The sequence below is a fragment of the Cavia porcellus genome, unplaced genomic scaffold, assembly GCF_034190915.1.
Source record: "Cavia porcellus strain 051 isolate PalLab524CR breed Dunkin Hartley unplaced genomic scaffold, mCavPor4.1 scaffold_14, whole genome shotgun sequence".
Lineage (NCBI taxonomy): Eukaryota > Metazoa > Chordata > Mammalia > Rodentia > Caviidae > Cavia > Cavia porcellus.
Genome location: NW_026947497.1, coordinates 998,347 through 1,025,630, shown reverse-complemented (window position 1 = coordinate 1,025,630; position 27,284 = coordinate 998,347). Strand labels below are relative to the sequence as shown.

Genomic DNA, 27,284 nt, shown 5'->3' with positions numbered 1-27,284 from the left:
TTCCAATTCCAGGTTTTTGAGAAACTCCAGACTGACCTCCACAGTGATTGCACCAGTTTCCACTGGTGCAGTGCAGGAGAGTTCCTGTTTCCCCACAGCCTCTCCAGCATTTGTTGTTGATAGTTTTCTTGATCCTGGCCATTCTTTCTGGAGTGAGATGAAATCTCAGTGTTGTTTTAATTTGTATTTCTCTAATGACTAATGATGATGAAAATTTTTTCATGTATTTATTTGCCATTTGTATTGCTTCATCTAAGAATTGTGTGTTCATCTCAGATGCCCATTTTTGGATTGAGTCTTTGAATTTCGGGGGTCTGATTTTTTAAAAAAATTCTTTATATGTTTTAGACAGAAGTTCTTTGTTTGAGGGAGAGTTCTCTAAGATTTTTTCCAGTTTGTGGGTTTTCTTTTCACTATGCTGGATATTTTTTTGATGTGCAGAAACTTTTTAATAAGAGGTGATCCCAGTTATTGATGCTAGGAAGTAGTTCCCGTGCGGTTTGAGTCCTGTTCATGAATTCTCTACCTACCCCTATGTCTTCAAGATTTTTACCTACTTTGTCTTCCAACAGATTTAGTGTTTCTGTTTTAATATTCAGATCTTTGATCCATTTAGATTTTATTTTAGTACATGGTGATAGGCATGGATCTAGTTTTAGTTTTTGGCTTATGGAGAGCCAGTTTTTCCAATACTATTTATTAAAGAGAGCGTTGTTCTTCCAGTGAACATTTTTAGCCCCTTTACCAAAGATACGGTGGTTGAGTGTGTTTGCAGTTGTGGTTGTATCTTCTAATCTATTCCAATGATATTCAGATCTGTTTTTATTCCAGTACCATGTTGATTTTACTACTGTTGCTTTGTAATATAACTTCAAGTCAGGGATTGTGATGCCTCCTGCCTTGCCTTTGCTGCTAGAATTGTCTTTGCTATTCTAGGTCTCTTCTGGTTCCAGATGAATTTTATGAGTGATTTCTCTAGATCTATGAGGTATGTTGATGGTATTTTTATTGTGATTGTATTGAATCTGTATAACAGTTTTGGGAGAATGGCTACTTTCACAATATTTTTCTTCCTATACATGAACAAGGGATGTCTTTCCATTTTCTGAGATCCTTTTCAATTTCTTTTTCAGGGTATTATAATTTCCCTGTACAGATCTTTTACCTCTCTTATAAGATTAATTCCTAAGTATTTCATTTTTGGGGATGCTAGTGTGAAGAGTGTGGCTGCTCTTATTTCTCTCTTAGTGACTTTTTTTGTTAGTGTTTACACATGCTATTGATTTTTGAGTGTTGATTTTGTATCCACCTACATTGCTGAATTTATTTGTTATATCTAGGAGTCTTTCAATGGAGTTTTGGGGGTCTTCTATGTAGAGTATCATGTCATCTGCAAGTAATGATAATTTAACTTCTTTTCCTATCTTCTTCCTTCCCCCCTTCAATTTCTCTCTCTTGTCTAATTGCTCTGGCTAGTATTTCCAGTACTATGTTGAATAGGCACAGTGATAAGGGACATCCTTGTCTTGTGCCTGATTTTAAGGTAAAGGCCTCAGCTTTTGGCCATTTAATATGATGCTGGCTCTCAGTTTGTGATAGATGGCCTTTATCATAGTGAGGTAAAGACCATCTATTACACTTTTCTGTAAGGTTCTTATCATGAATGAGTGTTGGGCCTTATCAAAAGCTTTTTCTGCATGTATAGAAATGATCATGTGATTCTTACTTTTGGCTTTATTGATATGGTGGATTACATTTATTGATTTACGTATGTTGAACCATCCTTACATGCCTGGGATGAATCCCACTTGGTCATGGTGTATAATCTTCTTGATGATTTGCTTTATCCTGTTTGCCAATATTTTATTGAAGATTTTTGCATCTGTGTTCTTTAGGGAGATTGGCCTGTAGTTTTTTTTTTTTTTTTTTTTTTTTTTTTTTTTTAGTTAGGTATTTCTCAGGTTTTGGTACTAGAGTACTATTTGTTTCCAGGAATGACTTAGGAAGGATTGCTTCCCTTTTGATTTCATTGAAGAGTTTGAGGAGTGTGATCATTGTCTTCTTTGTATTTCTTGTAGAATTCCACTGTTTTGTATTATATTTTTGTACAAATGTGATCATATTGAAATTACCATACAGCTTGTTTCTTTTTACTCAGATTTATAATTTAGATATATATTCATGTCAATAGACATAAGATTTACTTCTTTGTGAGTTTTATACCAGTACTACTTATTGTAATAAAGTCATAGTATATTTCACCTCTTACTTGTTGAGGCCACACTGTTTCTATTTGTTTACCATTATATTGTACTGTGTGAATATATTTGTGAGGTAATTTCCTTAAAATATACATAAAAGCTTTGAGTCACAGTGTTGGCATGTATATCTAAATATTTGATAAATATTGCCAAGTTTCCTTCAAAAAGAAATTGCACCAATTTATACTCCCTTAACTGTACATGAAAGATGTCTGCTTCTCACATCCTTTCCAACTCTGAAACTTAATATTTGATAAATTAATGGTATTATATCTTAAGTATCACTTGATTGTTTTAACTTGTTGATTCATCATATACTTTTGGGGTGTCGATATTTTTTCCCAGGGAAATACCTATTCATATTCTTTGCTGAGTTTGTCTACTGCTTTTTTTCTTATTTATTTTAAAAGCTTTCTGGCCAGGTGTGGTAGTGCACACCTGCAATCTCAGCACTTGGGAGGCTGAGACAAGAAGATTGCTGTAAGTTTGAGATCGGTCTGGACTACGTAATGAGTTCAAGGCCAGCCTAAGCTGCACGGCAAGACCCTGTCTCATAAACACATATACACACATACAGACAAATTTTAAAAGCTCTTTATACACTAAATAAACTTTTAATAACTAAATTTTGTTATCTGTGTCCTGCTTTTTTTTCTTTCTTTCACATTTTTAATTTTTATTTCTTTTCCATATTTTGTCTTTTGGGTATTTTTACACACATACAAAAGACTAACACACGCATACACACACACACACACACACACACACACACACACACACTGCTCTCAAGACATATTTTTAAAAAGCCTTCTCTATAAAAGTTTTTCCCCCTAGGGTTTTTTCTAGTCAAAGTTTCAATCAACCTGGAATTTATTTATTTTTTATCCTCGGTTTTTGAGACAGGGTCTCACTGTGTAGCCCAGGCTGGACTTGAATTGAGTGACCCTCTTGCGTCAGCCTCCCAAGTGTTCCACCGTGCCCAGCTACGTGGCAGTTATTTTTAAATGACACATAATTATACATGTTTCGGATATGTTGGGATATTTTGATACATGTATATAATGTACAATTATTAAATCAGGACAATTATTATGTTAGCAGCCTCAAAAACTTTATTTTAATATTAAGACAGAGGTAAGGACCCAACAGTCTGCATTCATAAACACTCACACATACAGTGTTTAGGTTTGTTTCTGTACTCTCTATGCTGAAATTTCAGTTTCAATAACAGTTTTAGTTACTGTAGTTTCACAGTACAGTTTTTAAATGTGCTCGAACTTCTCATTTAATTCAGAATTTTCCTAGCTGTCCTAGAATGTTTATTTACCTAGTGTTTGTATCATTTTGACATACTTTTAAAATCCCTTGGCAGTTGGCTTGGAATTGCTTTGAATTAATGGATTTCTTAGGGAGAACTGGCATTTTTATGATGTCCAGCCTAACAGTAAACAACATTTCTACATTTATTCTTTTACTTTTTAAAGTTAAGTTTATTCCTAGGTAGTGAACATATTTTTGTTGTTCATGGGCTCCTTCCCTCCATTGTGCTGTTGTTTACTTATAAGAAAGCTAATAAATATATTGATAACTATAGTATCTCTAATATTTCAAAATTAAGCATAATTCTGCTTTAGTCTTTATATCTCTTCTGGATCCATGTGATTTAAAGAGAAGGAATTAAAACACACAAACAGATTTTTGGTTGAGGGTTTAACTGAAACCCAGTTCACCCCTAGACTTGGTACCCAGGCCTGCTGAACCCCTCTGTGGACTGCAGGAGAGTAGGCCCACCTCGCTGGCCCTTAGCACAAGCTCCTGCTCCAAGGATGTTAAGACTGCAGGAGAGTAGGCCCACCTCGCTGGGGCCCTTAGCACAAGCTCCTGCTCCAAGAATGTTAACGCACAGTGCTTCTCAGGCTAGGCTTTCAAGATATATGACAGAGCCACTGGCTGGGAAGTATGGAGATCTACCTTGAGGGGCTGCTGCTACTGAGCCCCAACCTAGCATGGCCATGTGGGAATAAGCCGCACAGAGCCTGGCTGTTATTTTTCAAGGGGAGTCAGTAATTCAGCCTTTCACCTTTAACGTGTTGGATTAAAATGTCTAAAAATCCTGTGTGGGCGCAACTACACTTATCTGTGGCCTAGGTGAGCCCTGATAGCTGGCCATCTGCATTCCACTCCTGTAGAGTGGAACCTCAGGAAGTTGACTTCAGTCTCCACACTCCCAGAGTCACTATTCACCTAAATACGCATACACACCAAGGAATATAGTCTCCTTGTGAGCTGCCTAAACTTGAGTTTCCATGCCCCAGTTCCAATCACAAACTGCCCTCTGTGCCATACACTCTCCTTGGGGATTTTATTAGATCAACATATGGGTGCTGAGAGACCAGGATCATTTCATAGATGGAAAAATTGAGACTCAGAGCTGTGTCCAAAGGCAGACAGAAAGAAGTGACAGCACTGGGGGTGGCCCCCAGCTTATCCATGCAGCAGAATGGCCAGCAGCACAGCCCTCCCATGTTCAATCACAGCACCCCTGAACACTGGTTGTGATCTCAGGAAAAATACCTGCCTGCCCTAGGTCCCAGTTTCTTTACATATGAAATGGACATGAAATTCATTGTATCACCTCCCAGTGTTCCTCTGAGGGTAAAAAACGGGCTCACTCAAAAGAGTGCTTGATATTTGGTGCCTAAGCACTCCATGAAATGACAATGTCTATTATTATGACGTGGTCTACACTTCTTTCTGCTCTACCCTTTGCAATTGCTTGTAGTATTGAAAACTGTAAGGTCTGGGGATCTAGAAGACTCTCCACGGTTCTCCTTACATTGAGCAAGGCACTGCCTCGCTGAGCTTAGCTTCTGTACCTGCACAATGAGGTATCATCAAAAGTACTGTCATGGTTGCAGGTGACATCAGAGGAGAAGACGTCACAGAACATCCATGATGGCAGTAAAAGTTCGGTAGAACTGAATGAAGCTCTCTGGCTTCAGCCTCCCTTTATTCTCCCAGCTTGCAGCTTCTTACATGTGCATGCAGATCAGGTCACTGTGGCCCTGTCTTATATTCATGGGACTCCCAGACCTGCAAGTGGGGCCCCAGCTGCTTCAGTCTGAGCCTTGGTGCTCACCTGTCAGCTCAGGTCGCAGAGTTGGCCTCACTGCCTTACTGTTCTGACTTAAAGGGCTTTGGAACTGAGATCCTGTTTCCTCTGTTTCTTCCCCTATGGTTCGCTAAGCCAAGGACAATTGTCAGCCTCCCTGATGTACCAGCAACCTAACTGTGTGTCTAAGAACACCTTGTTTCTGCCACTGCCTACTGTGTTCTGCCCTCAGGGGCACCCTTCGAGCTCAGGCTGTACCCCCAGGCTCTGGCCCAAGTGTGGGCCTCAGCACCCCACTGTCTTAGGGCCCTCTGTCTGTGATGGTGGCCTTCTCCAGGGGCTGGCAGTTCAGACAGTTCCTGGTGCTCCACAGTAACCAGGGCTGCTGGAACAGGGAGTGTGGTGGGTGGAGCGCAGCTGCAGCAACATGCACAACTGTGACAAGCCACGTGACAGGTCTCTTCAGAGGAGTGACAACAGCCACATATATTGGGTGCTAACTGTGTGCTACGCAAGCATCTAAGTGCTTTAGAGTGAGCCTGTTCGTCCTCGTAACTGCCCTGTGCAGTAAGTGCTACCACTTATGTCCATCATACAGCTCAGAAAACAACAGCAGGCATTTGTGTGAGGTTGTGTGGCTCCTCCAAGACAACTGCACAGCTAGCAAACGACAGGTCCAACCCTAGCAATGAGTGGGGAGCCCATGCTGTTTGTTGGTCTTGTATTACCTGGCACAGTGCTAGGGGTGAAAGCCAGGACTTGGTGTACACTGGCCAAGTGCTCTACTGCTGAGAGCCAGGGCTTTACCCTCACAGTGACATGGAGGCTGGCCCTGGCCTCCAGGAAGGCAGCTGTTTGGTACATACCCAGCCTGAGCATCCTAGGTCAGGACCTAGCCTCTGCTGAAATTTTGAAATGCCAATCACAAGCTGCAAAGAATCCCACTCCTTGAAGCTATTGCCAAGCAGGGCTGCTTTTCTCATGAAATGAACAAATCCCCATCTACAGGAGCCATCTGTCCCGAGGATTCCCTGTCACTCCTCTCAGCCACAGTTCCTTTGGCATTTGTTTTCCTCTGGCCTTCTTGGAATCATGTACAGCCATGTCTTACAGCTACAAACTGTGACCCTAGCAGTTTCCTGCCTGGTCTGTTCCAAGACCTCATCACCTCATTAAAGCAAAAATGGCCAGTCTCATCCAAAAATACCAAAAAGCCTTTCCTCCCACCATGTATTTATTCTCTCTCTCTCTCTCTCTTCCATTCAATCCCTTATGACCCAGGTCCCCTCACATGTCACAATGGGATAGGACTGTGGACCTGGTACACTGCTCCCAATGTCGGCAGGGGTGGGGCTGGTCAGGTTGGCCTTCATGTCATCCAGCCCTCCAGCCAATGAGGCCATGGCTGAGCATTCAGTGGTCTGAAAGAGGAGACAGAAACATCTCAGACCAATAGTCTGAAACACCACAATCAAAAGCAGCAACGTGTACTGGTCTAATCCAAGCCTGTGCTGAAGCCCACAGGGGGTCATGAATCCCCTCCTGTTGGAAGTATAGATTCAGATATAGACAGTTTCCAAAATTGACAATGCTCCCCAGGTGAAGAGAGGCAGAAGTCTACATCAGCTTCACAAGAAGTCCAACCTGCCTTGCTTGTGGCCTACAGTGCACCTGGTCCAGTCCTAGTCAGCCAGAGTCACCATCTTCCTCCAGGCAGGGAGGGAGACTTCAGTAACCAAAGCAAGACAGAAGTAACAATCTTCTTGGCAGCAAGATGGACAGAACACTTTCCAATTTCTATGCTCTCATGCCACAGGATGGAAGCACAGGAACAAGTATGAAGTGAAATCTGGGAGATCACCCAGTTCAAACTCTCATGTCACAGGTGGGCAAGCCAAAGTTCACAGAATGAACTGTAAGCATGAGTGCACGTCTCTTCCTCCCAGGCCTATTTTCCATTAAGAAACTCTTGCAGACTCTTAAGCCAAAGAATCTGGTTGTGCATCCCAACCTCTGGAGTGGACAGTATTTTGAGACCTTGGCATTGTCAGTAGAGGGACGTCCCTGTGTACCCAGGGTTATGGCCTTCCAGGCAGGGACAGGAGATCAAGCAGTTTTCTGGAAGGGACTGCAGGCATTCTGGGTAAAATGAGGGCAACCAAGCCACTGGAGGAAACCAAAGGAGCCACTGGTCAAGGGGAAGATGGAACTTGGGTCCAGACACATTCTCAGGGCTTTGCTCTGCAAATCAGTTAGAAAGTTCTCCCTGAGCAGCTTCAGCACCAACTGGGGTTGGTGGCAGCAGTAAGCACAGGAGTGGCTGAAGGCCCAGGTGCCTGAAATGCTGCTCATGGAGGACAACTCATCCAGGGTCCCCGGGCTCATCAACCATCTTCCGGCAGAAGACGATTCTGAAACAAGTGGAGAAGAGCCAGGCCCTTAGCATGCCAGAGACTTCTAAGGGAGCAGAACAAGCCTAGTGAGATCAGCCTACCTCCAGCAGTCAGTATACAGCCACAGTAATTAAGACAGTGTGGTACTGGCACAGGGACAGAAAAATAGACTGCTGAAACAGAATTCAGGCCAAAAACTCATCTGTGCACATATGGAACCTTGATATATGAGAGATGTGATGTATAAATCAGCAGGAAAGGATGGACTCTTTAATAAACAGTGTGGGGGTAACTGATTATCCATTCAGAATCAGAGGGGAAAAAAAGAAATCGGATCTTTACACCAGACACAAAAATTCAATCTGAGATGGATTAGAGACCTAAATGCAAAAATCAAGGGTGTCTAACATTTTCAGCTCTATGTCTAGCTAAAAAATTCGTTGGGCACAAGTCTGTCTGTAGATTGGAAAATGTAGGGGTTTGTACATGGGTATTTGTACAGGATTCCCATCACTGTAAGAACAGGAGCGGGTGCCAGTCATCCTGTCACCCTCCTTAATGCCTCCTCCTCCACAAAGTCTTTCCTGACTGCCACCCCCCAGGAAGCACGAGTCCCAGTCTTCCTGATGGTCCTGCCAAGTAGTGCTCGGGAACTAACCGCCACAATCTTCACAAGTGCATTAAGCTTCCACTTATCAGGTTTTTCTTCTGTGTTAGGAACTGTGCCTGACCTCTCTCACTTCATCCTCATGATCACCCATGAAGCAGGTTCTATGGTCTTCATTTTACACGCGAAGAGTCTAAGATATCTAATATTGAAGGAAAGTGAATGGCAGAAAGTCACAGTTTCCAGGTGCCAGAACCAGGATTCAAACCTGGACCCCTCTGACTCTAACATCTTCATGATTACCCAAATGATTTTCAGACCATGGGTCCTGACCTACTAACAGTAGTGAGGTAAATTTGCTAGCCTAACAATTTAAAAAATAAAATTATAATGAAATAGAACAAGCTGAACATGGTGGCATGTTGTCCAGCACTTAGGAGGTCAAGGCAAGAGAATTTCTGTGAGTTTAAGGCCAACCTGGGCTACATAGTGAGCTCCAGGCAAGACTTTGTCTTACATATCAGTGGGTATATGTGTACCAGGAAGAGATGAAACTGTATTTCTTACTGTAAGTTACATCCAGCAATGTCTGAAATATTCAACCTTCATCCTGTGCAGCAAGGAGCTATTGGGAAGGGGTCACTGTCTAGACTTCATCCCTGTAGAATGGGACTTGGCCGTGACATTGGCCTCCTGATTTGCTAACGATGAATTTGGAAGTTAAACTCTCCTGAAGCAGCTCCTCTGGTGCACTGCTGTGTGCAAACACAGAAGATCAAAATGCCTTTGCAAGGATCTCTTTCCACATGGCATCTTCTCAAGTTTCTGAGCCCTGAGAGTGAGCTCCAGTTCCTTCCCCTCCTTTCTGTGTCCTGGAGCCCTGTTTAATCGAGACAGTATGTGAGACCAGACACACTCTTGGACCATCATCCACAAATCCCAAGTGAGAAGGCATATGGCCCCAGCGACTCCACCCAAGAGGGCTGAGAGTGCATAACCATTAGTTTTCATGGGCAGGGGTGGTTAAGACAGGTTTCCTGGGGAAGGCTGTATTTAAACTAGAGCTCAGCAACCCTTGATTCCAGGCTAAGAACAGCTGAAGAAAGGATCAGGAGGGAATAAGGGCCAGCATGTATGTACTACCTGGAGCTGGTGGAAATATAAAGTAGACACACTGGAGTTTTACTATGAGGGACTTGTACAATGGCTGAACAATGGAACAGTGATCCTTCAGAGGGCTCAGTAGTGTCTTGGTCAAGACCCAGCACCCTTGTGCGCTTGCCCACTCCTCCTAGCCCTGTCCCCTTCTCCATCTCCAGGCCCTCTTCTCTGGCATGGCTGGGCAGCCAGATCTGCACTGAAAGTCCCTGTTCCACACACACCAGCAAAGAAATAACCATTCTCCTCTCTAAATTCCACATCTGGTGGTATTTTGCACAGACCACCATTATCATACTTCTCGATATCACATATCATGATTGTTAGCCTGTTTCCTTCCATGTTACCTTGAGCACACAGAACATAGAAAACATCCTTGCATCCCCCTAAGTGCTCACTGGATGAAAGAGTGAATGTATGGTCCAGAAGCATGGTAGAAGCCACAGCTCTCAAGAACTCACTGGTATTACCAGGAAAGCTCGAGGAACTCAACTGTCACTACAGCCACAGCTCACAAATGTATGCCAGGACCTAAGTGCTGAAAGTACATCAATCACTCTTGCTGAATAGAAGGTTTCAGTGGAAGCCAACTGCCCAACAAAATAGGCAACATATGCAGGACACAATGGAGAATCGCCTGCCATACCAAGAAACAGGAAAAACACTATTCAAATGAAAAAAGCTAGGCAAATGAATATGACTCTAAGGTTGGAGTTATCTGATAAGGGCATTAAAGCAGCTGCCATAAAAGTTCTTCGACAATTATAAATTCTGTCAAAAAAATAGGGGAAAAATGAAAAAAAATCTCAGTGAAGAAATAAAAGTATTTTTTTAAAGGACAAAACAAATTACTGAACACCACGACAGAAATAAAAGTTCATTTGCTGGCCTTCATAGAAGGGCAAAGGTGACAAAAGACTATCTATGAAGAATGAATAGGATTCCCTCAACCTGAGCAATAGAAAAAAGCTGATAAAGTAAGCAGAAAAAAGATACGACATTTTTATTATCAGAGTGCCAGCCAGAGAAGAGAAGAAAAGGGGGACAAAAATACTATTCAAGGAAATAATAGTTGAAAACTTTTCAAATCTAGTGATATACAGATTTAAGAAGCAAACTTCTGAATCAGAAAACACAAAGAAATCTATGCCAAATTTGGGATCAGTGGTAAAGTATAACAATATATTAACAAAATTTGAGCACATTAAAAACAAAGAAAAACAGCTGTTGTGGCTTATGTCTAGATGTTCCCCAATTTTCAGAGGTGGCTGGATCTAGAGTTTGTGATGCTGGGACTGATTCATGGTGCAATGCTAGGATCAACGACACTAGTGGTAGGGATATGAGTGCTACTGGCTCTCAATAGCCTGGGTGAGATAAGAGGGGCAGAAAGAGCTATTGTTGCCCCTTGTTGCTTTGCTGCTTTCTATCTGCCAGGAACAGTTCTCCTCTGCAATGCTGCCCTGCCTTGGAGCCAGCTGATGATGGGCTGAAACCTCTACAAACTATGAGCTAAATTAGTCTTTCCTCCTTTAACTTAGGGGATTGAGTATTTTGTCTCAGCAACAAGAAAGGTAACTAAGACAGCAGCCAATGGGAAATGACAAATTATAGGAAAACATCAATTCAAAACCAATGAATTTCCTATCTCAAACCTTGCAAACTAAAAGCAACAGCACAACCTTTATTAACTACAAATTCTACACCCAGCTAAACTATTCTTCCAGAACAAAGGGCAAATAGACTCTTTCAGAATAAAGAAAATTAAAAGAATGTTGTACAAATACACCTGCTTTTAAAGAATTGATGACTTTTAAGTAAAGAATTCTGCTTTTTGGAGTTTAAGATCCTTGCTCTGGCCCAGGCCATGGAACTTCACAGCTTCCTGCAGCATTGGACCAGCTCAGTGGGTCTTAAGCCTGCCTGCACAAACTTGCCTGCTTCCTGCCATGTTTGGCGGACTCTGGAGATTTGGCCTGCTGGTGCCCTAAATTCTGAAACTGGGCGGCCTGAGGTGAGTGTCCCTGCACCACCCCAAACCTGGGAGTTTGGGATCATTGCTCCCACCAGCCAAGGAACTTCACAGCTTCCTGCCACATTCAGTCTGCCCTGCAGGACTTGGGCCTACCTACCCCACCCACAGTGACCCTCTCTTAATCCAGGTAACTTGGTGGCCAGAGTCCCAGGAGCTGAGGGCATAGAAAAAGATTTCCAACAGGCAGAATGGATCAAGAAACAAAATCCAACCATATGCTGTCTGCAAGAAACCCATCTAACCCAAAAGGATACTCACAAACTGAAAGTGAAAGGATGGAAAACAATATTTAATGCAATAGAAACCAAAAAAAAAAAAAGTGGGGGTAGCTATTCTGTTTGTAGACAATGTGAACTTCAACACATTAATGATCAGAAGAGATAAAGAAGGTCATCACATACTGGTTAGGGGAAAACTTCAAGAGGAAGAGATACCTATCTTAAATATATATGCACCAAATTCCAGAGTACCCAGTTTTATTAAACAAGGATTAACAGAAATGAAAAACCAAATTAGCAGTAACACAATTATGACAGGAGACCTGAACACACCACTGACACCAAGGGACAGATCAACCAGACAGAAAATCAGAAAAGAAATAACAGAACTGAATCACACCTGTGAACAAATGGACTTGATAGACATATACAGAGTATTCCATCCAACATCATCAGAATACACATTCTTCTCAGCAGTACATGGGAAATTCTCTAAAATAGACCATATATTAGCCTACAGAACATATTTAAATAAATGCTAAAGTGTCGAAATTATTCCATGCATGTTATCGGATCATAGTTCCATGAAATTAATACTGCAAAATAACACAAACACATGGAAATTGAATAATACACTCTTGAATAATCAGGGGGTCACAGAGGAAATTAAAGAAGAAATTAAACAACACCCACAAGCAAACAAAAATACAAATACAACATAGCAGAATCTGTGGGACACAATGAAAGCCGTCCTTAGAGGAAAATTTACTGCACTTAGTTCCCATATCAGGAAAACAGAACAAATACAAATCAGCAACCTGATGCAACACCTCAAACATTTAGCAAAAGAAGAGCAAGTCAAGACAAAACCAAAACAAGGGAGGAAATTATAAAAATTAGAGCAGAAATTAATGCAATAGAGACTAAGAAAACAATCCAAAGAATGAATGAATCAAAGAGTTGGTTCTTTGAAAGAATAAATAATATATATAAGCCCCTAGCAACCTTATTTTAAAAAGGGAAGAAAAAGCTCAAATTCATGCAATAAGGAATGACAATGATGAAATCACTACAGACTCTAGAAATACTGATGATCATCAACCCCTATTTTGAAAACCTCTACCTCTTAGGTTTGATAACACAGAAGAAATAGACAGATTCCTAGAAACATATGAAGTACCAAAGCTAGGTCAAGAATATGTAAAACTTCTGAATAACCAATTTTTATTAATGAAACTGAAAATGTAAATAAGTCCTTACCTACAAAGAAGAGCCCAGGCCCAGACAGATTCATTGCAGAATTCTACAAGAAATACACAGAAGACTTAATGCCAACACTCCTCAAACTTTTCAATGAAATTGAAAGGGAAGCAATCCTTCCTAAGTCATTCCTGGAATCAAATATTACTCTAGTACCAAAACCTGAGAAGAACCCAACTACAAAAGAGAACTATAGGCCAATCTCCCCTATGAACACAGATGCAAAAATCCTCAATAAAATATTGGCAAATAGGATGCAGCAAATCATCAAGAAGAGTATATACCATGACCAAGTGGAATTCATCCCAGGTATGCAAGAATGGTTCAACATACGTAAATTAATAAATGTAATCCACCATATCAATAGAGCCAAATGTAAGAGTCACATGAGCATTTCTATAGATGCAGAAAAAGGTTTTGTTAAGGTTCAACATTCATTTATGATAAGAACTTTACAGAAAATTAGAATAGATGATTTTTGCCTCAATGCAATAAAGTCTCTCTATGACAAACCAACAACCAGTATCATACTAAATGGCCAAAAACTGAAGGCCTTTATTTTAAAATCAGGCACATTACAAGGATGTCCTTTATCACCAATCCTAATTAATATAGTACTGGAAATACTAGCCAGAACAATTAGACAAGAGAGAGAAATAAAAGGGGTAAAGACAGGAAAAGAAGAAGTTAAATTATCATTATTTGCAGATGACATGATACTCTACATAGAAGACCCTCAATACTCCATTGAAAGACTCCTAGATATAATAAATTCAGCAATCTAGCTGGATACAAAATCAATACTCAAAAATCATTAGCATTCCTATATACTAACAACAAACACTGACAGAGAAAGAAGAGAAGACACATCCTTCACACGAGCAACCAAAAAAAAAAAAAAAAGAGAAATATTTAAGAATTATTCTCACGAAAGAAGTGAAATATCTATATAGAGAAAATTGTAATACATTGAAAAAAGAAATTGAAGAGGATCTCAGAAAGTGGAAAGACATCCCTTTCTCATGGATAGGAAGAATAAACATTGTGAAAATGGCCATTGTCCCACAACTGTTATACAGATTCAATGCAATCCCAATGAAAATACCATCAGTATTCCTCATGGATCTAGAGAAATCTCTCCAAAAATTCATGTGGAACCAGAAGAGACCTAGAATAGCAAAGACAGTTCCGAGCAGCAGAGGCAAGGCAGGAGGCATCACAATCCCCGCCTTGAGGTTATACTATAAAGCAACTGTAGTAAAATCAACATAGTACTGGAATCAAAACAGAGTTGAAGATGAATGGAATAGATTAGAAGATTCAGTCACAACTACCAACACACTCAACTACCTTATCTTTGATAAAGGGGCCAAGCATGTTCACTGGAAGAACGACAGTCACTTTAATAAATGATATTGGAAAAACTGGGTCTTCATATGCCAAAAACTAAAACTACACCCATGCTTATCATTATGTACTAAATTAAAATCTAAATGGATCAAGATCTGAATATTAAAACAGAAACAATCAATTGGAAAGCAAAAAAAACCTTGACGACATAGAGGTAGGTAGAGAATTCTTGAACAGGACTCAAACCACACAGGAAATACTTCCCAGAATCAATAATTCAGATCACCTCTTATTAAAAAGTTTCTGGATATCAAAAGAAATCTCCAGCATAGTGAAAAGAAAACTCATAAATTGGGAAAAAATCTTAGTGAACTGTCCTTCATAAAGAGGACTTCTGTCTAAAACATATAAAGAATTTTAAAAAATCAGACGCCTGAAATTCATAGATCAAATCCAAAAATGGGCATCTGACATGAAGACACACTTCTCAAATGAAGAAATACAAATGGCAAGTAAATACATGAAAAAAATCTCATCATCACTAGTCATTAGAGACATGCAAATAAATCTACACTGAGATTCCATCTCACTCCAGAAAGAAATGTCAGTATCAAGAAACTACCAACAACAAATGCTGGAGAGGCTGTGGGGAAAAAGGAACTCTCCTGCACTGTTGGTGGGAGTGTAGACTGGTGCAGCCACTGTGGAGGTCATTCTGGAGATTTCTCAAAAATTTGGGATTGGAAATCCTATTTCTTCCAGCCATTCCACTTCTAGGCATATTCCCAGAAGAACTAAAAACATCAAACCACAGTGATATATGTGCACCCATGTTTATAGCAGTACAATTTGTAATACCAGATCTTGGAAACAACCTAAGTGTCCATCAACTGAGGAATGGATAAAAAAGTTGTGTTATTCTTATACAATGCAGTACTACTCAGCTATAAAGAAGGATCACATTGAGATATTTATAAATAAATGGGCACAACTTGAGAGCATACTCATAAGCAAAATAAATAAAACTGCTATGTATAAATACTGAGTAGTTTCGCTAGTGTAAGAAATGGTTGGAATATATAAATGTATGCGATAATCATGATTCCCCATTATATTGCTTTGAAGCCTTATAATATTTTCATTAATTACTTGCAATGATTTTATTCTGGTGTGCTTGATTTTGTAATGTGTGATGATATGAACAGTTATTTTGAAGAAAACATGACATAATAGCTAGTGCTGATTTAATATCATCTTGTTTTGAAGTCCCATCAAACATTTGTTTTTGTCTCCATTGGTTTTATCATGATGTATCTTATTGGATTTTATTATATGTGATAGTATAAACAAAATTTTTTATAGATAAAGAGATAATATAGAAACCATTGTTCCTTTTGTTAGTTGGTTCTAAATACCCTGTAATACTTTCATTGTCTTGAATGGTTTTATACTCTCTTGTTATGTTTGATGCTATAGTATATGAAGGTATACTCAAATATTTCAAGGAAAGAAACACTATGGTAAGTACTGTTATGTTGGGTTATTTTGTCGTGAAACACTATGTTGCTTAAATTGTTCTGTTCTGAGAAAAAGAGAGAGATCCACAATGACAATATAATGAACCATTTCCTGGTTGTTATAGAAACAATAATGACTTCACAAATTCATCTGAGTCAATGAATTCTTACTCATCAAGGAAGTCATGTAACTTGTAGCAAATCTTCTTTATAACCATTGTGAATTAATCCACAAATTTTCTGCACTCATTTAATTTAGACACATAATATTTCTGAAAATCTTATCTATATAGCTACCCAGTTTGGAAATATCTCTGATTGTTTAATTATACTTTTAATGACATCTATGTCAAAGTATTATGTGAAAACTAACAACTGAATATTGCACTGGAACATTACTAAGAAACAAATGATTGCCCAGAATGGTCAACACCAGATCTTAAGAAGTGATGAAGACAATTTCGAAGACAGGGTATGTCTTAAATTGGCTTTTGAACAATGCAGTACATTTAAATAGAGCTGCTAAAAGAGTATGTCCCGTATGAGAAACCATACAAGCAAGACTGAAGAGACGTGAACGCAGGAAGTGTATTTACTGGAGGACAGAGGGAGGGACTCCTCCTCTGACATTTATGAAGCACCTGACCAGGCAATAAAAAAGCATTCCTGGTTCTCAGTCTGAGGAGAGAAATCCAGAGAAAAATGGAGAAGACGGATAGGATGGGGGTTAAAAAGAGGAGCGGAAGAACAGCATGGCAGTGTACACTTACAGTCCCAGCGAGTCGGCAGACCAAGGCTGGGGGGTGGCTCTAGCCTGGGAATCCGAGGCCTGCCTGGGGAACACAGTGAGACACTGTCACACTAAGCTGCCTTGGCTGTCTTCAGACGCAGCAGCAGGCAGTAGTCATGTGTCACTTCACACTTCCTGATCTGAAAGTCTGTGGAGTATCTGCTCAAGGAGCCCTTTGTGACCTAAAGTCCTCCAGCCAAATAGGCTTGGCAGGAAACTATTAAAAGGGGGATATTAAAAACACCTAAACAGAAATCTAGTAGGCAGTCAGACAGGGCTGGGCACTCCAGGAAGTCATTCAGAAGATGACAGTGCATCAAAACTGTGACTGGAGGCACATTTAAACGAGATAATAGTTTTAAATACTATTCAATTGTGTGTGCTGTTGATAGTTACACCAATCTGTCCTTCACCACAGCCTTCAGCACTCTCAAGGCAATATTCACTGCTACCTATCAACATGGTTGTGCTTGTTATTTCCTTTATAGTAATGTTAGAGGCGAAGAAGAATACTTCTTGGACCTGTGATTGAAAGCTTGATGATTCTATATAAATATCCACTTGCCTGGCTGTAGCTGGAATGTGGTTTGTGCTCCCTCCCACAAACATCATGTATTAGAAGGGCGGCCCCTCGTGTGGCAGCACTAAGAGCTGATGAAACCTTCATGAGGTGGAGCCTGGTGGGATGTCATAGGGTCGCTGACTGTGGGAGGAACTGATGTAGCTCATGTGGGAGCCGGTTAGCTCTCATGCTGTAAGTTTGAACCTGACCTCTATCTCGTGCTCTTGTTTCCTGTCTTAACATGTGAGCTCTCCCTCTCACATTCACATCCAGCACTGTTAGGTCACACAGAAGGGAGCCCTCAGTGCTGCGAATGACTCCTCATCACTATGCTGTGTGGACGGTTAGCCTCTGAAACTGTAAACTAAATAAACCTCTTTTCTCTATAAAACAAACAAACAAACCAACAAAAAATAGGAACGCACCCAAGAAGGATGCGATCGGAGAGACAGGGTGCTATACAGGAGGGCTATCTGGACACACTTCAGGAGAAGGAAGCAAACCAACTCTGAGACCCTGGCCCTGGCCCCACATACCAAGTCTATATGGCCATCTTAGAAATTCAGTTTTGTTTCCCTCTCCTTTCAGTTTGCTGCATAAGAAATGCCAAAATGTCTTTGTAGACACTAAGAATTTGTAATCAAAGTCATTTTAACTCCCTCTCGCCCTTTTTAATTTTTAAATATTTTTTAAATTAAGATAAAAGACAGAATAAACTAAAAATGAATAGAAGAAAATAATAAAGGGCATTTTTCTTGAAAAAGTACTCTCTGCACATCTATCTACTGATTTTAACTGAGGAATATATATCTTTTAGAACATAAATGAGAAAACAATTTAACTACATTCTTTAAAACTGACTGTAAGGAAGAAACTGTAAAACTATCTGGAAATAAAATCTTTCTAAATCTCCCTTACAAACTTAGGGGACAATTTTTCTGCTTTGTAAAAAGAGGTAAAATGAGAATGTTTTTCTTTAAAGACTTAAGGACCACAAACTTCAAAACACCTACAGTCAGTGTTACAGAAATGGGCTATTTTAAAAAATTCAACTATTTGAAATAAAACTTTTCCAAATCGTGTATATAAATTTGGGAAAATTTTGCTCCTCCACAAAAATGAATTAAAAAGTTATTTTTTGAAATAAAGGAGTAAGAACCACACATTTTAAAGCATCTATGGCAGGTGTCACAGAAATGGAGTCATTTTAAAAAATATATTTAAGCTAGTCACATTTACTTGTATACAACAATCCTGTATCTTTTGAGGATTTAATTTGTTGCTTCTAAATGCTTAATGGATAAATTAGTGAGCTATCAGCAGCTCGGTGGGAGAAACATGGCATTGTGTATGCTGTTTCTCCTGTGAACAGCTTCTTTAACTATGTAGTAAATATGGGAAATACAGAAAGATGTACTACATAAAATGGAAATCATTGTAATTTGAATTGTTCTGAAGTAATAACTGCTAACATTTTACTATATCTTGCCCCAAGATTTTGATGTGCACTTGTTATCTTTAAAAAGTCAGCCAGCACATACTTCTGATGCAGTGGGCTGTTTCCTCTTCTGGACAATGTGGACAAAAGTGCTGTCTTCCTCACGGGAAATTAGGAGGATAAATTTAGAAAGGTCCTGAGAGGACACCTGAACAGTCAAGGATCACTATAGTAGCAGATATAATACTGTGTATGTGATTCAGAAGGTAAACTTACCTGGTACCTTCAGAGTCAAGTGTGGAAGGATATAGCACAGCTGTGCTGGCCAAAATAATCCAGTCAAAGGCAGAAGACTTGGAGCTCACTGTAGGGTCCCATCGGAGCGTGAGGAGTCTACATCGGAAGCCTGGTGATGGACATAACAAAGTGGTGGTAAAGAAGGGCTCGCCAGGGCTGGGGATTTAGTTCAGCAGTATAAGCATGTGCCTGGCAAGCGCAAGGCCGTGAGTTCGAACAAAAAAGATGGGCTCCTCCAAGGACATTGAAGGGAGACTGCATTTTTCTTGCCCTTTTTATTCCATTCTGCAAAAAGCCTATTGGCTGGTGTCAGTCACACACTGGGGGTCTTCTGTCCCCAGCAAGTCCATTCAGCCACACCAGGCTAATCAGTCTGTTGGGTGTGTCTTACTCAAACTGATGCAACAGTTAAGTATCACAGTATTATAATATAATGTTGATGATGATGGTGTTACTGTTAGGATTATTACTACATTGAATGCTATATCTTTTAAAAGATTTAAGAAGAATATGATGTCAGAGTGCTATCTGGTGAAAATATGATTTTGGATGACAGAATCATGTTTTATCTTACATATACGGCAATTTAGTCACTTCTTTATTTTTCATCTTTTTCCTGTAAAAGAAAAAACATTGCTCTTTTCCATCCCCAAATGATTTCATAAATCATAATAAATTATTCAAAATTGAAAGACTAATTTTTATTTGCTGAAGTATCTTCTCTTAATTCATGTAACAAGTGATTTCTATCTTTTAAATGTAAATTTCTATATCTTTTAAATTAAAGTTTTAATGAATATAATTTGTTTTTGTGGTACGTTAATATCCACTTTGTTTAAACAGTACACTGTAGCTGATTTGTTACTATTAATGGGTTTTCTCTATAAGCCAACAGTCAGATTACTTATGGGACATGAACAATACTAGAGTACAGTCCCAGAGAACTCAGTGTCGGGCCAATTACACTGCATGGTCCCCTCCCAAATTCAACATGGTGATGGGGGCTTGGGACAGAGGCAGAGGATTATATTTAGCCATGCTCCAAGAACATCACAGAAAAGTGACTCTCTTTTTAAGAGATATGTATACTAGCAACAAAGTCTTTACACAGTAAGGTTCACCAACCTCAAACCAAAAAACTACAAAAAAATATAAATGTGATAAGACCAGGCAAGAAGGCTCTTCCCCAAATCTCCAACTCTCAAGAAACAGATCCAGGAGGCACAGAGGGGAGAAGAGCATACGCCACACATCCGAAGTATAGGAAAGGACACAGTGGAGGCTAGAAAACAGATCAAAGAGGCATGTGTGAGGCCACAAAGGATATAAGCCAGCAGGTAATGGAGGTAATAACAAATTTTTCCAGAAATTCTTCATACAGAAGTCTGACATGTGAAATATATAAAGAGCTATATTAGACCACCCCTAACTGAAAGACCCCACCAAAAAGTAGGCAACTGAAATGAATAGAAACATCTCTGAAGAAGTATAGGTAGCCAACAAATAAATGAAAAAACATTCAATATTGCTGGATGTTGAGAAATGCAAGTTAGAGCAACAATGAGATTCCATTTCTCTACAGACAGAAAGACAATCATCAAGAAACCAAACAATAACAAATGCTGGTGAGGCTGTGGGGAAAAAGGAACTCATCTATGTTGTTGGTCGGCATGCAAACTACTACAGCCACTGTGGAGCTAAGTGTGGAGGAGATTACTCAAAAACTTAAAATTATAAAAATAGTTTCTAAAAATAGAAATTCTGTTTAACCTACCTATTCCCCTTCTAGGTATCCTCTTGAAAGAATTAAAATTAGATAGCAGTGATATTTGCATACCCATGTTCATAGCAGCACAATTTAAAATAGCTAATCCTTGCAAACAACCTGTATACCCATCAACAGATGAATGGATAAAGAAAACATATTTATACACAATGGAGTACCATGCTGCCATAAAGAAGGATAAGATTGAGACAATGGTATGTCAATGGATGTACCTCAAGATGACACTGTTAAGTGAAATACATCAGACACGTAAATTTAAATATCATGTGCTTTCTCATAGGGGTACTCCAAAGTATAAACAGTAAAATAAAAGACAGATACTAGGAAGTAGGAAGACCCTTTTTCAAAAATAAGGTAAACAAGAGTTGGAGGGCAGGGGAGGAAAGGAAGGGAAAAGGGATTTTGATACTTTCACAAGGGGACCATAACTCCTATGTCTCATTTCTGGTGGCTCTCCACAATAAATGTAATAATTATGTACTGCACGATGTCCTAAAACTTATTTATGAGCTAAGTTTTAGGGTTTTGGGGAGACACTAGGTGACTGAATGATAGACATACTATCTGATTGAATTCTCAGTGTTTAATGGATGAGCCAGTGAGGCTCGGAGGAGTTGAAGTCCTAAGTCTCAAAGGTGGGTGTGAGCCAATTGTGACTTCTCTAAGCCTTACCTGACACGGAATGCTGCAGTTGGGTTTGTGACATCACAAAGCAGCTCCTATATAAGGCCTGTCCGTTCCACTTGGAACTGTTCTTTCGAGAGCTTTGGCTGAGAAAGGGCATTTCTACCTGTTCGTCGGATTTATCGTCTCTTGTTTGCGTTCTTTTGGCTTCGTCTGGTAAAGTCACCCATCAGCTCTTTCCCTGTAGGCTGACAACACCAGAGCTGGGGTCTCCCATCACATTCTTCTTCAGTCTCCTTTTGTTTGTTTCTAGGGAGGCAGACATGCCTTGCATGTCCTCTCAGGACCGGAGGCAGTGGCTCTGCCCACTGGTAGTCACCATCTTCCTACTGTGCGTCGCTGTGGCCGTCCCCGTGTGTGTCTGGCAGTTTTCCAAGCTGGAGGTAGGGGGGTCCTGCGCCTTCAGTCTCTGCCTTCCTATCTGATCTGCTGCATTGCTGCTCTAGACACCCAAACTTGGTATCTGGTATTACTCTTCTATAAACAGGAGCCCTGTCTTTGGACATAACCTGCCTGATTTCTTGCTTATGGTTCTTCAAATGATGCTACAGCTGGAGGATAGGGGGTCAGGAGGACATATATATAGTTCCAGTGTTTTAATGCAACTGCCCTAGAAGTGTTTTGTTTTGTAAACATTCACCAATTCCCTGAAAGTTAGGTAGTTTTATTCCTAAAGTCTGACCTACTGTTGAGATACTGGAGTTAACCAAATCAAATAAACTATCTGGACATCTCTGTATTGAAATTTTTTAGCTTTTAGTTAACTTCCAAAATTAAATGATTCTAGTTGATTTAACTATGTTGTTCTCACCTTTAAAATTAGTTCTCAGTCAAAGCAAAGGTTTTGCCAAAAGTCCCTCGTATACTTTTTGATGTCACGTTCATATTGTGACATCATAAAGTAATACAAGCTGGAAGACCCCAAGGTATGTACATACCTACGATATACACTTACACTTATATATTTACCGAAGTGTGTGTGTATGAACTTTAAATTCTGACCTAGTAAAAACCATTGAGAAGCACTTATTTTACAAGTTCTCTGACAGGAATATGGTTATTTTAGGCCCTTTATCATAATAATTTGAAATAGTTAAACAATGGGATACATACTTATGTTCTGTATGTTTATTAAATTATTGCTTTACTTTCTCATACTGGCATGGCCCATATTATTGTTTTTAAAGTTGTGTAATATACCCTTCTGCATTAAATACTTCTTTTGACAAACAAAATATCTTAACAATATCGGTTCCTATGGCTTTACCAAAATTCAGAAACAAACATTTAAAGCAAATAAGACTTTATTTTGAAATATTTTTTGTGTGATACAAAATATGAACTATTTTTGAAGTAAATGAATTGTATAGACTTCTCACAGTTGCGACTTTCAGTTACAGTTTTTAAATGCCATTAATTTTTAAGAAAACTTTTTTAAAACTGCAGTGCCCACATTAATAATCTGAATCATGTTTTCAACTGTCTCACCTGAACTGTTCTTTACAGGCTATCCAAAGTATCAAGCTAACCCACAGCCACATCATGTGTGTCTCTCATAAGTCACATTATTTGTGCCACCTTTAGCCTCTCTTAGTTCTCAGTAAAATCTAGTGTTCTTAACCATAATCATCAAGGCCCAGTGCAGTGTGCTACCACCTTGTCTCAGATTGTGTCTCAAGTCCTGGCTTCTGCCACACTGGCTTATTCATATATGCTGGGCTTGCACTTTCCTTCATGGGACACCCTGCCTGCAAATAATACTAACTTTGGTGTTTACCAAAATGTCACCTGGCTACCCTATTTAATATTGTCAGTCTTTTCTCTTCACCTCTTCATATTCCCTGGCTTTATTTTTCTTTGTGAGACTTACCATCATATCTCCCTCCTATTTGAAGGGCTTGTAGTGGAATTAAAAAGTAATAAAATCTCTGCGATTAATTGGGCATCATATGCTATATGGTGGGAGGTGTGAAAACGTGACACTTGGCTAAATGTACTGGCAGTGGTGCACAACTGTAACCCCAGCCATCTGGGACAATGAGGAAGGGGGTATGTAGTTCACTACAAAGGCCTTAAGTCAGTTCCTATTGCCACTACACACAAAAGGGATGGTAGCAGAATGAAGCTGTCTGAGGAATGAATATAGGCAAGAAAAATGGATTCAGGAGAGGAAGACGAGTTGTAGTTCATGTTTGTTTGGCGAATATTGAGAGAAGGGGCCTGAAAAACAGATAGTATAACAGATGGAGAGGAGAGTGAGACCATGGAAAGGTTTATTTTTCCTGTAATTTCCATTAATTTTAGACATACTGATTACAGCCCATTCCCAGGACTTAGACATAGCTCTGATTCCATTATCATCTTAAAAACCTTGAACAAGAGTCAGAGATACCTGACCGGAGTGAAGTTGTGCAAGAGGGTTCATATACAATATCCTTACTGTTCTTTTCCTTATTCACTGAGTTTGCATGTGTGTATCTAAAATCCTTAACACCATGCCCAGCAAAGAATCAGTGCTCAAAAAGGTCTCACTACTGCTGTCAGTTTTTGAAATAATAAGTGTCAGTATTGCATTGGTTTGGAATTCTTGTGCAAGAGCAACTCATGTGAAATAAAGCTCTTACCTGAACACCTGAGGCAGCATTGCATGTGTCTGCTCAAGCACTAGATGTACTTTGACTTATTTTTAGGGACATTTATATGAAAATACATGTCCTTTAAATACTACAACTCATCTTCCTCCCCTGAATCCATTTTTCTTGCTTATATTCTTTCCTCAGACAGCTTCATTCTGGTACTGTCCCTTACAGCTCCACTAAGACTGTCACAAAGACCACCCCTGGTCTTGCTATTTGTAAAAACCAGTGAATATGTTGGCAATCGATGGTGTTCACTATGTCCTCCTTGAAACCATGGCATTATTCTTTGTAAATTCCTATTTTTCTCTTTGACCTCTAAATGTTGGTGCTAGACCCTTTGCCATTTCTTCTTTTTTTCTCTTTTATAATGCTGTCCATATTCATGGCCTTGAGTACTATTTACATTGGGAAAACTCTGCTGTGGACTGAAGTCTTCCCATCCCCTACTTCATATGCTGAAACCATCTGCAATCCCTAATGGAACGATTCTTTTTGGAAAAAATCCCTTTAGGCAGCAATCTAGGTTCACTGATATCATAAGCATGCGGCGCTAATCCAATGCCGCTGGCCAGTAGCCTTATACGATGAAGTGACTCCAGAGTAAGGACAGGGCAAGAACTCAGCCATCTACAACCCAAGGGAGGCCTCCCCTAGATGGCAATTGTGCTGGGAATCTGATTTGGATTCCTAAACAGTTTCAAGAACTGTGACACGTGGTGTCACATCCCTGTAATCCCAGTACTTGGGAGGCTGAGGTGTGAGGATCATTACAAATTCCAGACCAGCTTTGGCTACACAGTGAGCTTAAAACCAGCCTGGGAGGACTTTCGGGAAGATGGTGCAATGGTAAGCAGCAGAAGACTAGACTGTTTGTTTTGAAACAAAAGTAGCCATTAATTGTTTAGAAAAAATGAACTTCATTTGAAATTAAATGAAAATTTAAGAAGTAAACAATTTTATTGGACTCTATAATGTCATCATCTCTACTAATGCATTCTTTTGTTTCTCAAGATGGCTATTCGCTCCAAGCCTTGGCTATGGGCCGGGATATCCTTATTAATGACCATCGCTGTATCTCTGTGGGACGTCTTACAGCATCTAGTCCACTACACAGAGCCAGAAATGCAGAAGCCACTTATGAGGTTAACCTATTTTCATTTCACTGCTGTTGTGTTGGCTTTTATCATAAATATAACATAAAATGATATAAATTTATTCTTTGAATCTCAACAGGATATTATTAATGGTGCCCATATACAGCTTGGATAGTGTAAGTATGTTTTATTAACAAAATTTGATGATATTAATTATGCTTGTCAAAGAACACTTAAAGTAATGAAAGTATATCTACAATAAAGAGTTCAGTAAGAAAAACAAAGAGCACTGGGGCTGAAGCTCAGCGACACAAGCACTTGCCTAGCAAGTTTGAGGTTGTGAGTTTGATCCCCAGGACAAAAAATTTCACTTGTTTTTAATGTTGATAAAGAGACAAAAAGAAAGATAATAGAAAATGAAAAATGCATATATTTTACATTTTCAATATTGGTTTAATTTTTAAAAATTTCAGAGTGGTAGCTCTTAGTCCTTTAAAGATTATAGTATTTTAAATTACAACAGTATTATGGTACCCACAGAGCATTGGTTTGTGGTCCCCTCAGAGATACCAACTCTGCTGATGCTCAGTTTCTTCATACTAAATAATTAGTAACCTACACACACTCTTCAATACTCTCTATTTATTGAGTGCCCTCTAGATGGCCTGTAATATCTGACACAGTGTAAATGCTATGTAATTAGTTGTTATGCTTTATTGTTAAAGGAATAATGAGCCCAAAGACCTTGCCATGTTTAGTAGAGATGCGGAGGTTTTCATGTCTTTGTTTCAAGTATTTGTGAGTTAGGTTTGTCTGAATCCACAGATTTCACGGGAAAGGATGTTTGACTATACATTGCAATCCTTTTATTTATTGAATCTTTCATTTGAGCCAAATAAATTCTGTAAAACTTGCCCAAAGGATATGAGTGTGGCTCTAATTTGATTAGACATGAAGAAACTGGCTATAGCAGCATTTACTATGCTCATATCAAGAAAACTTTCAGATTAAATTTGAGAGCTCAGTTTAGCTTCTCATGTTCATATATTTATTCCAAATACTTAACGTTTATATATAAATGTGTCAGATGTTTGTTGATTTTAAAACTAGTTTCAAAGACCTGAGGATACAGTTCAGTCACAGAGCACATGCTCAGCATATACAAGGTCCTGCAGTTGTTCCCAGCACCACACACACACACACACACACACACACACGTGCACATGTACACACACACTCACAGAATTCATTTCACAGATTATCTGGTAGTCATTAGAATGATAAATTGTTACCCAGTATTTAATATAAATAATTGACAAGGTATCTTAAATTTTAAATTAACTTATTTTGAATACCATAAATTGTAGTGCTAATTTTATCTGAATTGTAACTATTTTTACTCTTGTGCTTTTTCATAGTGGGTGATACTGATAAATCCTAAAGCTGCTACGTACATGAATATATTACGAGAATCCTATGGTGCCTTTGTAATCTTTAACTTCATGATATTCTTGACCAGCTACCTAACAAAACAGTATCATGACCCAGTAGCAGTCCTTGAGGCCAAAGCCAAAGAAACACACAAAAATTTTTCATATTTTCCTTGCTTTCCAGCAGAGCCTGTGGGAAAGTAAGTATGTTTGGCTCTAATTATTTTCTGTGTAATCTTATTTAAAGCAATTTTAAAGTATCATTCAGTTTGCCACAAGGCAGTGTATTAAGCAGGGTAAAAGGAATAAGACGCTTGTGTCCCTAAACTGATGTAGTTCACCGCCAATTTAAAGACTAACAAAATATGTTTTTATAATCCTCATGTTAGGCTATTTAATTGTTCATCCAAATAGAAGAGCTCAACAACTCATGGCAGAGGAAAACTTTAGAAATCATTTAGTCAGTGTCCTTTACAATGGGGAATCAAAAGCTGCAGAGTTTGGGAGAAGATAATCTATGTGAAGAAACAGCAGGCGATATGAAACGGGAGCGCTAAATAGCAGTATTTATTCTAGTAACATAGTTTGCCCTATGACATGTTCACGTAGGTAGTAAAGAAAAATAATCCTTTCTCTTAACCCCCTCAAAATCG

At 39.3% G+C, this 27,284-nt stretch overlaps 1 long non-coding RNA gene across 1 annotated transcript in view; it reads right to left on the bottom strand.

Annotated features, from left to right (window-relative positions):
- Nucleotides 1–19,330, bottom strand: part of LOC134478641 (uncharacterized) — a 54,067-nt gene extending 34,737 nt beyond the window's left edge. Inside the window, exon 1 of the long non-coding RNA XR_010051377.1 lies at nt 18,978–19,330. This is a non-coding gene — a long non-coding RNA (uncharacterized LOC134478641). The remainder of the gene's footprint in view (nt 1–18,977) is intronic.
- Nucleotides 19,331–27,284: the final 7,954 nt, after the last annotated feature.